This window comes from Idiotropiscis lumnitzeri, chromosome 6 (genome assembly GCF_059441095.1).
Source record: "Idiotropiscis lumnitzeri isolate Australia: NSW breed Sydney's pygmy pipehorse chromosome 6, RoL_Ilum_1.0, whole genome shotgun sequence".
Lineage (NCBI taxonomy): Eukaryota > Metazoa > Chordata > Actinopteri > Syngnathiformes > Syngnathidae > Idiotropiscis > Idiotropiscis lumnitzeri.
In genome coordinates, this window is record NC_142396.1 from 1,574,085 (window position 1) to 1,590,194 (window position 16,110).

Consider the following 16,110-nt stretch of genomic DNA (forward strand, 5'->3'; position numbering starts at 1 on the left):
ATTGGTACGAGATTCTTCAGGATGCAGGATGGGGACAGGACAGGACAGGATTTTTTTTCTTTTGAACTATGTTTTGGGACAGGACGGCATGTGATTTTTTTTTTTTAATGTAACTGAACTCCAAAATGGGATTGGTACGAGAGTGGGAGTCATTCTTCAAGATGCAGGATGGGGACAGGATAGGACAGGATTTTTTTTTTTTTAACTATGTTTTGGGACAGGACGGCATGCGATTTTTTTTTTTTTTCTGTGGGGGTGGGGTGGGCCAGGCGTGAAAAGCCACTCTCCCATTGCCATTGCCTTCTTCTCAAACCATGTTCCAGTATCTCCGTGGGTTTTCCTTTCATTCAGCCATTTTCTTATCCTACTCAGGCTCACCTGCAAACTGAAGCAAATAGCAGCTGCTGTCCATGACTGTCGATTGAGAACAACGGGGAAACCGCTCAACGACATGTTTGCTAGCCTCGCTTGAGTGGCGATATTTGAAAGTTAGCACATTTGGCAGTCAAATGCGTAGAGAATATCTGATCATAAAAGAGTTATGATCTCTGTCACAATTTTTTTTTTTAAGTGCCACTGCCAAAGTACTTCAGTTGGCAAAAAAAAAATGTGTGAAGCTTCTCCTTATCTCCATTGAAGGAGCGACTTTCTGTCAGTGCTTTCACCATTACACCAATATTTCCCCCTTATCTCGCCTCAGTAATCCGAACCCGCAAGGCTTCAAACAAGAGATTTGTCCCCCCCCCACTCCGAAAATAATAATGAAAAAAAAAAAAAAGAAAAAAAAAGAGGGCTTTAAAATGATTTTTTTTTCAAGTTTGAAATGTCTCGTTTGACAACCCAATTTTTTTTTCTCTTTGGAAATGCAGATCCTCTGTGGATGCGGCGCTCCTGCACAGAGGTGGGAATACGAGTTGGAAGTGAGATTTCCTCTTCTTGTCTCTCAACAATTAACATCTTCAAGACGCCTCCCAGCAAGGCACTTAACCTCCACCGCACTCTGGGGACTCTTCATTGACCTGCTTGCGACTGTGCTCACAGCCTCTCAGGCAAGGGGGCTTTTTTTTTTTTTTTTCCATAGGAGGGGGGGGTGGATATAATTGGAATGGTACACCTTGCCTAAGCGTTAAACTGAATTTTTAATTATCAGGGAAATGAGTAGGAAAACGCAAACAAGTCATTTCCGAGGATAGCCATTTATACTCGGCTTGTTTACAACGTGAAGTCGAGGCCGTGAAATGATTTGCAATGGGGGGCGTTCGTTGTAATTAAGCGGCTTGTCTCGCAGGGAAACAGCGTGTATCACTGACGGGCTCTTTTGAGAAACGATTTATTGATGACGAGCAAAAATTAAAAAAAACGAAACTAAAATAAGTAAACATTTTAATAGGCTCATGAAATCAAATGTAGAAATGTTTTTTTTTATTATTAGAGCTGTCAAAATTAAAGCGTTGACTCATGATTATTTTTTTTTTAAATTCACGCAATTAAATATTTTAATTCAGTTTTATTTACTTCAAAAATTTATTTGCACTGTACGTTTTGACAAACGTTTCGAAGAAAAATTGTGATTTTTAATTTAGATCGTAGTCAAGGATAAAAAAAAAACAGTCTTTAAAATAAACTTCATATTACGTGAGTTTACATTAATTACAACATATGATTCAAGTAAATACCAGTTAAAAGCTTCACAAAAAATAGTAGGAAAAAAAGCGATTAATCGCAATTAATTACGGATTTTCTTTGCGATTAATTAGTTTAAAAATTTAATGGCTTGACAGCACTACATTAAATCAAATCTGTGTGAAGCTGGCAAATATTATAGGTTAAGTCATAATAAAAATTTATTGGAGAAGGAGCAGATTAATTAATAATAATAATAATAAAATAAAAAATATATATTTTTAAAATGTAAAAAATATATTTAAAAATATAATAAAAATAATAATTGTCAAAATAATAACAAATAATAATATAATATAATTTCAATGATAATTTTGGCGAGAACTCAAGCATGATCACAAACACTCATTTTAACATCATCTGACTAAAACTGTTTTATACAAACCAAACAAACAAATGGACAGTTACCTTGCGGGGGGGGACGCACACACAACTCCACGTCAATTTTTAGCAGAATGTCCGCCTGTGCCCCGAACTCACACAAAGTTTTGCGGGAAAAACTTGAGAGGAGAAAAATACACGAACGACATCTATTATGCAGATCGGAAAACAACTTTGCACGTATTTGAATGTTAATTCAAAATTCTAGATTTGTGTAAAGCGCAGCCAAGTGTCAGCGTACAATAAAAGCAAAAACAAATCATCCCCCCTCCCACCCCCGAGACAATGAAATCCTCTCGAACACGCTAAAGTAATCATGGGCCGCCGCAGCCTTTCATGGTTCACGACTTCTGCTCCCTTCCTTGCCTCCGTCAGGCGTCTGCGTTCATATTCATACGTTCATTTAAAAGTACAACGCAATCAAGGTAATTAAGAGGACCTGGCAAAGTTTGGGTGACGATCATCTGCGAGGCGACGGAGAAGAGGGGAGAGAGATATCACACTTGGCTGCCGTCACATGTCAACCGCTCCACCCCCACCCGCCCTTCCACCTCGGTCAGCTCTAATTAAGTTGGGCGGCAATTTAGCGGGGGCCCAGATAAAAAGCCGTGTCAAGGGAGCCAAGCAGGTCAAGTACAGTTTTAATTAAAGGATAAACAATTCATCAATTAATCGGTGAAAACGACTTGGGCAACGTTACAACATGAGATATTTTACCGGTGTTAATTATCTTACTTGATTTTAGGGGTTAGCTAATTCAAATGTTAACCTTTACTGATTATTTGGCCCAACCTTTTTTTTTCCAGTATCACTATCAAATATGTATGAAGCAAACTTGAGTGGCAACGATTATTTTTTTTTTTGGGGGGGGGGGACACAACACGAACACCCGCAGACCCAACATTCCTTTAATGCCATGCATCGACCACACAACGCGCTAACGCTAACACAGGCGGAGAAATGTGAAATGTTATCCATCAACTTGATTTTACTCATCAGAGCATTCTCGTCATCAGTCATAAAATGCTTCGGTTTCTTTTTCATAAGAACCGGGCGGATTATGTGGCGCCACTATATAGGCAAAGATAAAAGCAAAGCACAACCACAACTTTGTTAGCTAGCTGCGCAAGCTAGCGTTAGCTAACAACATAATTAACAATTATGGGTCGGGGGGGCGACTATTGATGGGTAAATGAAGCTTCAAATCTGCTTCATGAACCAGCTGTTGTATTTTTGGACTCCTATAAATGGCACTCTATTTGTAGCAAAATAGCATCATGTCTCTGAAAACTCACCAAATTGCATTTAAATAAATAATCTGTCCACGTTACCACTCGATTATTTACGTACGATTTCAGTTGCTTTGCGGCCTTGCAGCAGCATCGCAAGTGTTCAGCGCAAGGACGATCGTTGAGAAGACTTTTATTCATTGCGAGTTTGCGTACGCTACAAGTGTAATCTTTTGACTGGCGTCATTCATTTGAATTGGAAAGAAGTAAGAATTAAATAACAGCACGTAAGCAACCTTGAATCAGCCAACAGACAACAAGGCAGTCCGGCGTCAAATCGGGTGATTTTTGTCCAGCACACAACTTTTAATCTGCCGGCCAGATGTTTCTGTGACAGATCATTGGCGAGCTTTACCTTGAACCGTCCCCATCACAAAAGGTCAGAAACATAATATTGTTTTCTGCTGACTCAGCTGCTATCGCTGCTATCTCTAATTTATCATCTTTTTTTTTTTTTTTTTTGGGGAGATTTCCCAGCCAGTCCATTACGGCGTGTAAAAAAAACAAAAAAAAAAATAAGAAAAAGCAATCAGGCTTCATCGCCCACGTGTAAACAAAAGGAATAATTCAGTAGTACATAAAGCCCTCGCGGTGTCTTTAGAGATGATTTTATGGTGACGCCAACTCGCGGTGTTTATTTACATTTATCGCAATCGTGAAGTTCTCCCCTGTGAAACATTTGGAACATGTGAGAAGATTCAAACATTTTAGGGAAACAATGCAATAGAGCAGGGGTGGGCAAACGTTTTGGATTGGCGGGCCACAATGGGTTCTAAAATTTGACAGAGGGGCCGGACCAGGAGCAGATGGATGGAGTGTTTTGGTCACCTCACCTCATCTGAGAAAAAAAAAAAATCAATTTAATTTGAAATGATAACAAATAAAAGCATGCCAACAAAATATCTGTCTTTGATATATTAGAGTATTTAGAAAATAATTTTTTTCAAGTTCGGCGGGCCGGATTAAATCGTTTAACGGGCCGCATGTGGCCCCCTGGCCGTAGTTTGCCCACACCTGCAATAGAGGCTAAGTTTAGCAGTCGGTGTTAAATGTTTGGCGATTTTGCGATGTGACAAACTGTCAATTGAGTCTCTGAGGAAAAAAAAAAAAAAAGTACATTGAGTGTCTTTTTAGGGTTTGGAGATTAATGGATGAAGTATAAATGAATGTGTAACGTCAAGAGACGTCTACCTCTTGACTCGATGGGCCTCAGTTTTACAAGTAGAACGATTTAGACGGAAGGATGACACGATGCCGACACTCGAATGCTTGAAATGCTGTCAGACTTGAATGGGCTGCGGGAAATCTTTCGCTGCATTAGACTACGTGAAGGGTCAAAGTTTCTGTTCGATTAAAAGGGCAATTGGAAAAAAAATATAGTTGGAATATCCACCTAATGAAAAATCAAAATGGATGCCGATCCCTCGTTTTGTTACAAGAGGGCACGAGGTTAGCAAACAGAACGACGGGACGTCAGGCGCCTGCGACGATTCAAAAGCGACAAATCCCACATTGCAAAATGTCGCCTGTCACTAAAATTCTTGAATTATTCCAAACACAATTTCAAAATGTTTTTAAAGCAATCAGAAAAACTGCACCCGGCACAACTTTGACCTGCGACCTTGATCCGCCATCGCAGACATTTCGCCCCTTGGTCGCCATAGAAACAAGTTCTTGAAGAAATCCCAAACTTTGAACGGCGAGTCCTTGATGATGACCCGAATGTTGATCAATAATCTGATTAGCTATCACTGGCAGATGACTTGTTGATGGATGATCTCATCTTTTCCCGTGGCGCTTCAATCAGAGAGCGCGAGGGCTGACAAATAATGAAAGTTATCAGATCGCATTTCAGATGGGGTCCATGCGCCCGTCTCCCACGCGCAGGAGAACCCCTCCCGAGATCACCCCCCCCCCTTCCCCCTCCCCATCTCAGTGGAGTCTTATCGGCGATGTGCATCCAATAAATCCCCGAAGGGACTCTCAGGGTTTGGCCCGTATGGATTGGCTGGAATGAAATGGTAGAGGAGGGCGCTCGATTCATCGCTCTCTCTCAGGGAGATAAGCGCCGTTTGTCAGTCTGATTGACGTATCAAAGAAAGGCAGCCGATGCCATTGGGGGGGTTGGGGGGGGTGACATCTGAAAGGCTTTTCCAGCCTTACACCAGACTGCTTTCTGATGTAAACAAGCCGGGACGGGCGCCGCTTTTAGCCCCAGAGCGGCATGAGACCCGACAAAAAGAGGATCAAGGCAATTCAGGTAGATCTTATTTTGGAAAATGGCAGCCCACTGGATTCATGTGTTGTTTTTCAATTCACTTTAGAAGGAAGTGAGAGAAACAGTGGCATCAAGAGACAACGCTTCCACTGAATGCTGATTAACGAAGTGAAAGCGTGTGAATCTCAAAGCGTAGGAATCGGAGCTGTCATCTGGAAAAAAGTGTTTATCTGCACAGGCTTGTTGACCCCAGGCATCGCAAGTGTCGAAAAGATGCTACAGTGAACACGGAGAGAGAAAAAAAAAATAAAGAAAGGCCTGGTGTCATGCAAAAGAAGAGAGATGAGGGAGGCTCGAAACCGCTTTACCACCGCTCACACGAGTCTTACAGGAACCGTAAGACCATTCGGCTGCTTTTCCCGAAAGATTTCAGGCGTGAGATGTAGTACCCCTCCATGCCATCGGCGGCGCTAGCCAATGTGTAGCCTTTGACGGTGATGTTTCGTGAATGAAATTCTTCCGTCCAGCCAACTGTTACGTCCACATCGGAGACGTGGAAATGAGCAAAGTTCATTGAGTTCATGAGAAATAGCTTCAAATATCTCCGTTTGTCCGCTTCCGCATCTTGCAACTGATTCGCTATCTGACAGCCAATCACAGTGTTCATTTAACCCGAACGCCCGACCCGATTCTACGCGCCGAATTGGCCAAACTCGCCCCAACAACGTCTCCGACTTTACGACGTGGCGCACGACACCAAAGAGTGTACCGACTGGTGTGTTGACGCCTTAACAAACCGCAAAAACGTTTCAGCGGTGTAAAACCAGGCCCTCATGACACCCAAACATCCAAATCCCGTAATGCAGCACGACAGCTGCCTGAATGAATGAGAGGCTACCCGTGCGCGTTCCTATTTCTCCCTCCACATGTGGCCCGGACTCTGTAATTTTGGTAGCACAAATCTGCGTGAGCAGCTGTTTCGCGTTATGAAAATAAGCAAAACACAACACACGGTCCCAGTCGACTCACTGATGGACAACCGCAGTCCACCTGAGAAGGAAACACTAAAGCGTTCTCGATACAAGGACAACCCAGGAGTTTTATTTTTGGAATGGTCAGGATCACTCTCGGTTCAACTCACGACCAGAAGTCGTGTGTTGTGTGTTTTGCTGAGCAACCTCCTTAACTCATTTACTGCCATTGACGGCTAAAAACGTCAAAGATCCTTTTTTTTTTTTTTTTTACTCGGTTGGTAGTGAATGAGTTAAGAGCAGATTCCTAGTGATGGCTAAATGAAGCTTCAAATCTGCTTCATGAACCAGCTGTTGTATTTTTGGACTCCTGTAGATGGCACTCTCGATTCAACATTGGGCTGAAAGCCATTTCTTGAACTCTGTATTTAAAGCAACAGTGCCATCTAGAGGAGTCAAAAAATACAACAACTGGTTCATGGAGCAAATTTGAAGCTTGATTTTACCGTCACTACACACTATTAATCAACATTATCCGATTTGAACATAAGATGATTCGACGGGAAATTGAAAAGCACGGACTTAGAAACGTTTAAACCTCGGCGGGTGCGAGAGATCACTGCTCCCATCTGAAAATGTGATTATCCGGCTTTTATGTCCATATCTCGCACATGCAGGGGTTATCTCTCCTGTTGTATGTGTTAAAAAAAAAAAAATGAGTCCGTGCGTTCTCACATCATCATCATAAAATGAGGACTGTCGACACCACCCGAAGATGAATTACATTTACATTTACGCATGGCGTGACGGGTACAAGTTCTCTCTCGCTCACTCTCTCGAGCCATTACAAAGCTTTCCGGAGGTGTCAGCTCCTCACACATTTACACGTTGTCATGTTGCATATGAATATACATCATGGAAATATATTGCAATAATCTTCACGGGCTCTCGGCTCAATACTTAACGTGCTACGATTGAAAAAAATCGGGGTGATGGCATCATTAGTTTCATTTCGGAACGTTTTCGGAAAATGAGAATTTTTTTTTTCTCCCAAATTCAACAAACAAGCGTCGTGAAAAGTTTGGATTTCTTTTTTTTTTGCTGATTATGTTGACCTGGATGACAGAAAGTGTACACAGACAAAGATACAAACATTTTAAATGCTGTTGAGGAATAGATTTTCAAATTTTGCTTGAAACAAATGTTGGCGACACTTCCGCTTGACTTGACTGATGATGACGACGAGGATACTTAGGAACATTTTTTTTTTCTTTTCCTTATTTTTCCTTTCGAGAATTTGATCTGTTTGAAGGGGCGGAAAAGTCTTGGCGTAATTCATTGTAATTACATAATTGTGAGATTATTTTATTTGTAATTTTTTTGCTCATATTTATTTAATATTTATATATACATTTTATTCTGGTAAATGTTCGTGTGTGTTTTGAATTCTAAAGTAAAATAAATAAAATATAATGTTGGAACAAAAAGAAATGCGATTGAGTAAAAAGCCGTTAGGGCTCCGAGACGAGCCGATTTGTGGAGGCCAGACTTCCAAGTAAACATGGTGAAGCTGCATTTAGCCGTTATGCTATCCAGTTATCCAAATTAATTTTAAACAATATTAAATGGCTTTTTTTCCAAGTTATCTTAAAAATAATTTCTTTACGTTACTTTGATTTTATTTTATTTTTTAAATATTTTCTGCAAGCGTGTTTAAATAACAATCATTTTTGTAAATTATGTTTTCTCGGCTTTGCTACGGAATCTGGTTGAAAAAAAAAACAAACACCATTGTTAACCAAGAACCTTACATATTGAGTTCTTAGATAACTGGACCAAAAGAAAAGGTCACTAAAGAAATAAAGAAACAAAATGCATTTTAAATATGTCCGGGTAAAAGTTGGTCACTCAAATATAACGTGAACAAAAAATATATAAATAAAAAGATGATTTAGAAGAAAGGTTTGATAATCTGATTTTATCCCTAATTAGTCCCATTTTATACAACATTTAAGACTGCATTTTTAATTTTTTTTTTAACAAATGTGTCCGCTTAAAATCAACGCGTTTCCCTTAAACTAACGTCATTGAATCACTTTATTTGTTTAGCACAAGGACAAGCGTCAAGGTGACTGGCGAGGTGTCAAAAATGTGATGCACTCGTCTCAAATCAAATAACACACGGCTGAGCAAAAAAAAAAAAAAAAAAAAAATCGATACACATCCAAGTGCCAGGGATGGATTTTGATCATATTTATTTTGTTGGGAGCTTTGCTTCATCATCATGTTTTACTTTCCTTTTGTTTTTCCAGCTCGATACTCATGTTTAATATTTGTCAAACAAAGTTTGAATCAACAAGGATGCACAAATTACAAACAACCAGCATTCAAAAGCACAATTCCTCTCACAACTTTTCAATTCGCATAAATATTTTTGTTTAAACTCAAAAGATGGCGTGTATTAATTGGTCGTTTGTGCGGAACGGATGAATTGTGTTTTGGACCGACGGATGCAAAATGGAGTGCAGTGCTTGGCTGTCGATTATCTTAATTTCCTTTGAATAAAATGGAATATTTATTTTTAAAGCTACACAGTGCAAAATAAAATTTTGCTTGTCATTTTTTAATGATGTGACATCAGAATGGCGGAAAACCGTTGAATTGTTCGCTTATAATGAAGACTTCAGATTTTTGTAATTCTGCGCCGTTTTCATGATTACTGAGCGATTCTGGCGAGGACACCAAAGGAACTTTCTTGTGATTTTGACCTGAAACGAAAACGCAAGACCATGGAGGGATGCAAGTCGGCTGAAGTCATGAAGTCCCCTGGTCGGAAGCTTGTTTTTTTTTATTATTTTTTTTTTTAATGGTCTAGCTAATGTCAGACATGCCTCCTCAAGTTAAAATGACGAGCTTCTCTTCTCTTCTCCTCTGGCCTACCTACTTGACAATCTCAGAGCTTGAGGGATCCCGGCTAGGGAGGAGGAAGGGAGATATTTTTAGCAGGTGCGGCGAGGCTTCCTGTAAATAATTACCCGAGATGCTGTTGCGGCTGCCAGCCGATTGGACGGGACGCCAGCTCGGCGTCAAAGAGGAGCGCGAACGCATGCCGCCGTCACCGAAACGTCACGTTTGTGCGGGCCCACCAGGAATGCAAGTAATTAGAACGCAGGCGCGATGGAATAAGACGCGACGCGTCACCATATTGTTTGTTTTTGAAGTTCACTCTTTGCAGAGTCGCACATTTGAAGGACAAAATAAGAGGAAGAGTAAGAAGTTTCATTTTCGAAGGTCACGTAAAGTTGGGGGTCTCTCTCTCTCTCTCTCTCTCTCTCTCTCTCTCTCTCTCTCTCTCTCTCTCTCTCTCTCTCTCTCTCTCTCTCTCTCACACACACACACACACCCCCACACACCCCCACACACACACACACCCCCCCCCCCCACACACACACACACACACCCACACCCACACACCCACACACACACACACACACACACACACACACTGTCGACACATGCACGGATCAACGTAAAAATCAATCCGTACAAATTTCATTTTGAGGCAACAGTTGAGCGTGAGGCCTCTCCGAGTGCGCCCGCGAGCGCGGAACAAATGATTGACACATCGTCTGTCAATCTAATTGGTTGTTTTTCCTCACAAATCAAATTATAGATACAAATCAAGCTGGGGCTTTTTTTTTTTCCCTTTCAAGAAATATGACCTTTTTTTTTTTTGGCATACTCGAACAGGGAAAATTTTTTTTTTTTTAGTTCCTTTTTATTCCCTGGCTCTCTGAGCTTGAGAAAGTACACGAGTCAATGTTGGTAGAACTTGCTGCTTTTTATTTATTTCTTTATTTTTTTTTTTATCCAGCTTTTCAAAACTTATACCTGATGCATAGTGTAACATTGAGAACTCAGCAGAGCTTGTTTTTTTAACCTCTAATGCTCCGTGATTCTTTCTTCCACACCAGTTTGTCTTCACCACATGCTGTTACCATTCCAACAACCCCGCCCAAGGACACCAGGAGAGGTTCGCGGCAATAACAAAGCACTTTTTCCAGGAAGGCGTTACTTATCAGGCAGCGCCATTTTTCTTTCATTTTCAAGTAGGGGAGCCGGCGACAGAACTGAAGTAATTAAATAAACAAACACAGTTGCTATCTATCGGATACTTTACAGTTTGCATTCCAAAATATCATGAATTTACTTTTACAAAATAACTAACCATAGAATCAGAAAACAAATACGGTATATGGCTCTTCAGGAGCCAGAATCGAGCTGACTGCATATTTCAATTATTTTGAGAAACTACTACGTCAAAACTTTACGTTTAAGCCGGTGCTTCTCAATTATTTTCTGTTATGCGCCCTAGCACGAAGAAAACAATTCACGCCCGCCCCCACCACCGCCCACTCTCCGCAGCAACTATAAATAATAGCATTTAGTTAATACTCGCTGCGCACAATGGGCAAGGAGAGCGCCACTGCCGACTACTGGAGAGGATGTGCAATTACACTTTATTGGAGTATGGTGGGGAAAAATAGCGTGTTCCCCAGGGTCACACGCGCCCCCCTCAACATCACACCTCGCACCCCCCAGCGGGGGGCCGCCCCACTATTTGACAAGCATCTGTCAAATAATTAAAGATTTTGGAGTGGATCGCTCCCGTTTCTGTCTGCGACGTTGCCTTGTACACACACAGTCGCTAAAAAGGTACCCAAAATTGCCAACCAACCCCCAGCCCCCCAGAATCTTACGTCACCCTATAAACCGCACAGTCATGAACACGATTGCCTTCGAGCAATGAATGACGAATATCCAAACAAACCAATTAGCATTCCACCAGCACTTAGACGTGGTTGCTCCACAAGCTTTTGCGTGTTTCTATGTTTACATCCTGCCAACTCTTTCATTGGCATTTTGGTCAGATTCTGATTAGAGGTCACTCTACGACGTAGTGAACCTCCATATTTAACTTAACTTATCTTGTGAGCAGGACAACATATTCAAAAAAATAAAAATAAAATCAAATCTGGGATGCAATGGCTGAGCGAGTTTGTGTGGGAGGTAAAAACGGATCACTCCAAAAAAAAGGATAATGTGGCGGCAGTGACCGGGATGATGCAATTGTGTTTTTGGACGGTCCCGCTACAACTGTCCTGCCAGAACACCTACACTTGGACACTAAATATGAAAATGGGCAACGTTTTTTTTTTTTTTTTTGAACCAAAAGGATTTTCTGGCTAAAGCAGAACACAACAAAGCTGCTGATTTACTTCATAGCCACATCGGTATGTTGTGCTTTAAACTCCAATGAGATCCAATTCAAACGCTTCTTGCTTCAAATTGTCACAGTCAACCTGGACAGGCAAATATCTCAAAAGTTGTAACTTTCTGACCAGCAGCTAAGCACTTATGTCCCAGATAAAAACCCTGAAACCAATTTCCATTGCCATTCTTTCCAAGAGGAGGAAATGAGCAACTTTTATTTTGTATCTCCTAGTTAAGCTTGCGCTCGTTAAAAAAAAAAAAAAAAGTTTTATGACACGAGCTGCAGTTTATCAGGCTGCTGCCAAAACTGGATTAATACGAATCGTAAAAAAATGTCAGTAACTCTTTGAATCACGTTATGAGCTTCCCGCTTGAAGTCGCTTGATGGCATCAATTCATCCTTAAAGTCAAGAAAGTCAGAACAAAACAGCCATGATAGCTGCTTTTTTTTTCCCCATCCATTATATTTTGAGAGGAACTTTGCAAAGCCTTCTTTCACTCTGACTTAACCACTTTTTTTTTTTTTTGCCGCTGCAGTACCAGCTTGCCGTCGTCTATCTCCGCTATAAAGCAACAGGAAGTCTTCATTGCGGCCGGCGCTTACTGCATCGCATCGATTTCACCGTGGCGATTCACGGCGGGATCAACATTTCGTCAACCTGACACCTCGTCCTCGTCCTCGGGCGGGGGGGGGCGGCATGACAGAAAGTGCAGTTTACAGCTTGCAGCTACTTCACATGTCGACACGCGGCACAGCGGTGGTATTTACACGCAGCGTATCCATTCCGGATCGCTGTTGCCGATCTGGAATGATCAACAAGGCCGAGTTGGAGATGACGTGGGATTGCGGCGGGAGCTCCCGCCAAGAAAGCCGCGTCATTAGAAGATGCTATCAACGCTGTCGGAACAGCAACGGATGCATTTTTAAAAAGATAAGATAAGATGTCTGAAAAGATGATGAAATTGTTTGGGATTTATTGGATCATTTGTGTGACGAATGTTACGCAGAAGGCAGGCAGTGGCCTGCTGGTTATCGTCTTACTGACCTGAGATGCAAGCGCTTTCACCGATAAGATTATTTTGGTGTGAAGGTATTTGTCATGGGCAGAAATGTCAGAGTGTAATTAAGCGGCAGGATTGAAAATGGCCTCGCAAGTGTATCTGCAATTAAATTCCCTCCTTCGGCCATTGTGGTTTAAAAAAGCAAGAATATATTTGAGATTTTCAAACGGTTGCCCGTTACGACTTTCGGGGATGTTGATTCCGCATAGCGCCGCGAGTGAGTATCCAATCACAAGTCGCGTTCGTCACCTTCTGCGTAAGGCCAGCGAGAAGGCTCACTGTCGCCAACTCGTGATCTGATTGGCTATCGCAACCGTCCATCAAATCTGAAAGCCGACTTTGACAGAACAGATGCCCGCACGATTGGATCTGAAGGCTTCGGACCAATAGTGCCTGCTACTGGTATGATGAAATCTGCCTGGCAACACAAGCTAACTGAATTCTTATTGGATAAAAACTCTCACCTAAAAATACAACACAAGGATGTAATGTGAAGAATATGATCATGATTTCTTGATTATGTTAGGCCAGCAGAGAAGGCCTTTGAAGGCCTTGAATTGCTGAAACACCATAAAATGTAAAAAAAAAAAAAAAAAAGAAATTGGTGTCAAGGAAGTATGTTGAAATGAAGTTTAGTCAGGGTTGTTCCTGGAAGTTACATGCACTTTTGGCGGATTTTTTTTTTTTTTTTTTTAAATCAAACAATGTGTAAAGTATTTATTTCAATTTAAGGAGGAAGTTTTTAAGATGAGTTTGGCATCGTATTCGTGATTCGGCATCCTCACAACCTGTTCACCGTTTTTTGTGCTCAGCCCAAAGTAATAACAGCCTTGTTTTGATCCACGTTGGAGGTTTTTTGCGACGTTTCAGTCGGAAAGAAATAACCCTTCTCCATTTCGACAACGTCAAACCATTTCGGAGGGGGCTCGCCGACTTTTGCGGCACGTCTCGATTGGCAAGGCATGTGAGATGCTAGAGAGCAGATTTGACTGGAATGAGAACAACTTGTTCTTGGTAAACATTTGTTTTACGTTATGATTCCTTCTGCTGATATTGCACATTTCCTTATATTAAAAAAAAAAAATACACAATCTGTCCCCATCAGAAATCGTTGCAAATCTACAGCACGTATACTTCTTCACTTGTTTCCATGGTAACCCGACATGTGCAATGAGGGGCGGGCTACTGGCTCTTAACTATCAACTCGCAATAATGAAAATTCTGCCGGACGTCTTCCCCAATTGTACTTTTGATATCACGTCGAGAGGCGTTGGCCTGTCCTCGTGCACCCTCCGCCAGCGGGCGGCGGGCGGCTCGGAGTAACGCAATCGCCTCGGCTCGCATGCCATTGGACGTTATTGTCAGCTTTGATAATGAGCCGGCGATATCGCCGCAGGACATACACTAACTGTATTTTCAGATTATTTCCCAGGCACACTAATTTCTAATTACACGTTTGACACGCTTGCGTTGACTCCGTGATTACCACTGCAGACGCTTTTTATTTCAGAACAATTCTATACGGGTGCGCCGTTCGGGAAAATAAAAAAATAAAATTGCTCTTTAGTAGAAATGCGTGCGTGATTAGTGAAAGGCGGAACGATAATCACATGAGTTGTATTTTGGAGCTAACAAACTCTAAAATCTATACATGCAGAATATTCTCCTTTTAACTGGGAACGATAATCGCAACATCAAAAAAAAAAAAATGGATCGGCGCAAATTTGGAAAGATGAATCATGTTACAGTTCTGGACTTTTAAATAAGTAAAATAAAAATTATGCGGGCGGCACGATCGTCTCGCAGTGCAGAGGTGCAGGGTTTGATTCCGGCTGTGACGTTCCTGTGTGGAGTTTGCGCGTTTTCCCCGTGCCTGCGTGGGTTTTCTCCGGGTATTCCGGTTTCCTCCCACATTCCAAAAAACATGCATGGCTGGTTGATAGAACATTCTGAAATGTCCCTAGGCAATTGAACGCTCTCGAATGGACCATTTTCATTCACTCACCATTTGTTTGTTCAGGAAGCAGGTTTCCGGAGTTGTTCATCTTGAAACTGCGCTGCTTCTTTCAAGCTTAAAAATAAAGCAAAATGTAAAATCCTGTTATGGAAAAATACTTTGACTTGCCCAGCGGCCGGCTTGCATGCCAAGGCCATTTGTCTCATTATGCACACACACCTGCCTTCAGGCGGCCATCTTGCTTTTAACCCTTGACCCCAGCAATGAGTGCACACTTCTATAAATGCGGTTGCCAAACCTGGCCAGTGAGGGGCGCACTAAACAAAAACGACCATACAATGGTCAGACTTTAACAACTGCAATGAATCCATAAATGCCTTTTTATTTCCACAGAAAATAATTAAAGTAATTAATATAACACAATAGATAATGAGTAAAAGTAAAAATAATTTAAAAAAAAAATGAAATTGTGTTTTTCATTTAAAGAGCGAGGCCTCCTTCGTGCGGTTTCGCCTGCCAGCGTGGACGACGAGGTAACGGGGACTTTCTGTATTTCCTCTCCGTAAATAATTGAGAAAGCGCTCTTGTTTTGCAGTCTTTCCCCCCGCGCCGCCTTTTGTCTTTAATTTAGAAAGGAAAAGGAAAAACTACAGCAGGTCCATAAGTTCTTAATGGGCCTGCTGTCTTTTTTCATCGTAAGGTGCGATCAAGCTGCAACACTTAAAAAGGCCTCCGTAATCATCGTCGGAAAAAAGAAGCCAAAATGTTCACAATGTTGAATTATGAAACGCGCTCTACACCAGCTTTTAAACCAATTAGTTGTGCCTTGAGATATGAGTTTAATTCGTTCCACAGCCATGCGTTTTACGATGGCCGAGTGGTCTAAGGCGCCGCGTTCCGGACCCAGTCTCCCCAGGAGGCCTAGGTTCGAATCTCGTGGCTGCCAGGATGGCCGAGTGGTCTAAGGCGCCGCGTTCAGGACCCAGTCTCCCCAGGAGGCCTGGGTTTGAATCTCGAATTTCCCCATTGTGGGACTAATAAAGGCATTATTATTATTATTATAAAACACATTTTTACCAGTGGTGGGCGGTCAAGGCCTAACAAAATCAAGAAATCATCACCATATTCTTCACATTGATGTCATATTTTATCCTAGTGTTGTATTTTTTAGGTTAGATTTTTTGACCCAATCAGATTTCAGCTCCCTCGTGTTGCCAGGCAGATTTCATAAAACCAGTAGCATGCACAATTCGTCCGAGGCCTTCAAACACAATC

General features: G+C 41.6%; 1 protein-coding gene across 4 annotated transcripts in view; it reads right to left on the minus strand.

Moving 5' to 3' along the window:
• The window catches only part of lingo1a (leucine rich repeat and Ig domain containing 1a), a 108,046-nt gene that overhangs the window by 63,334 nt on the left and 28,602 nt on the right, over positions 1-16,110 (minus strand). The window contains exon 4 of one of the 4 annotated variants that reach the window (XM_088298690.1): positions 14,884-14,949. The exons of the other annotated variants lie outside the window; for them this stretch is intronic. The gene's annotated coding sequence lies outside the window, so the exon portion shown is untranslated. The remainder of the gene's footprint in view (positions 1-14,883; positions 14,950-16,110) is intronic. 4 annotated transcript variants of the gene reach the window in all.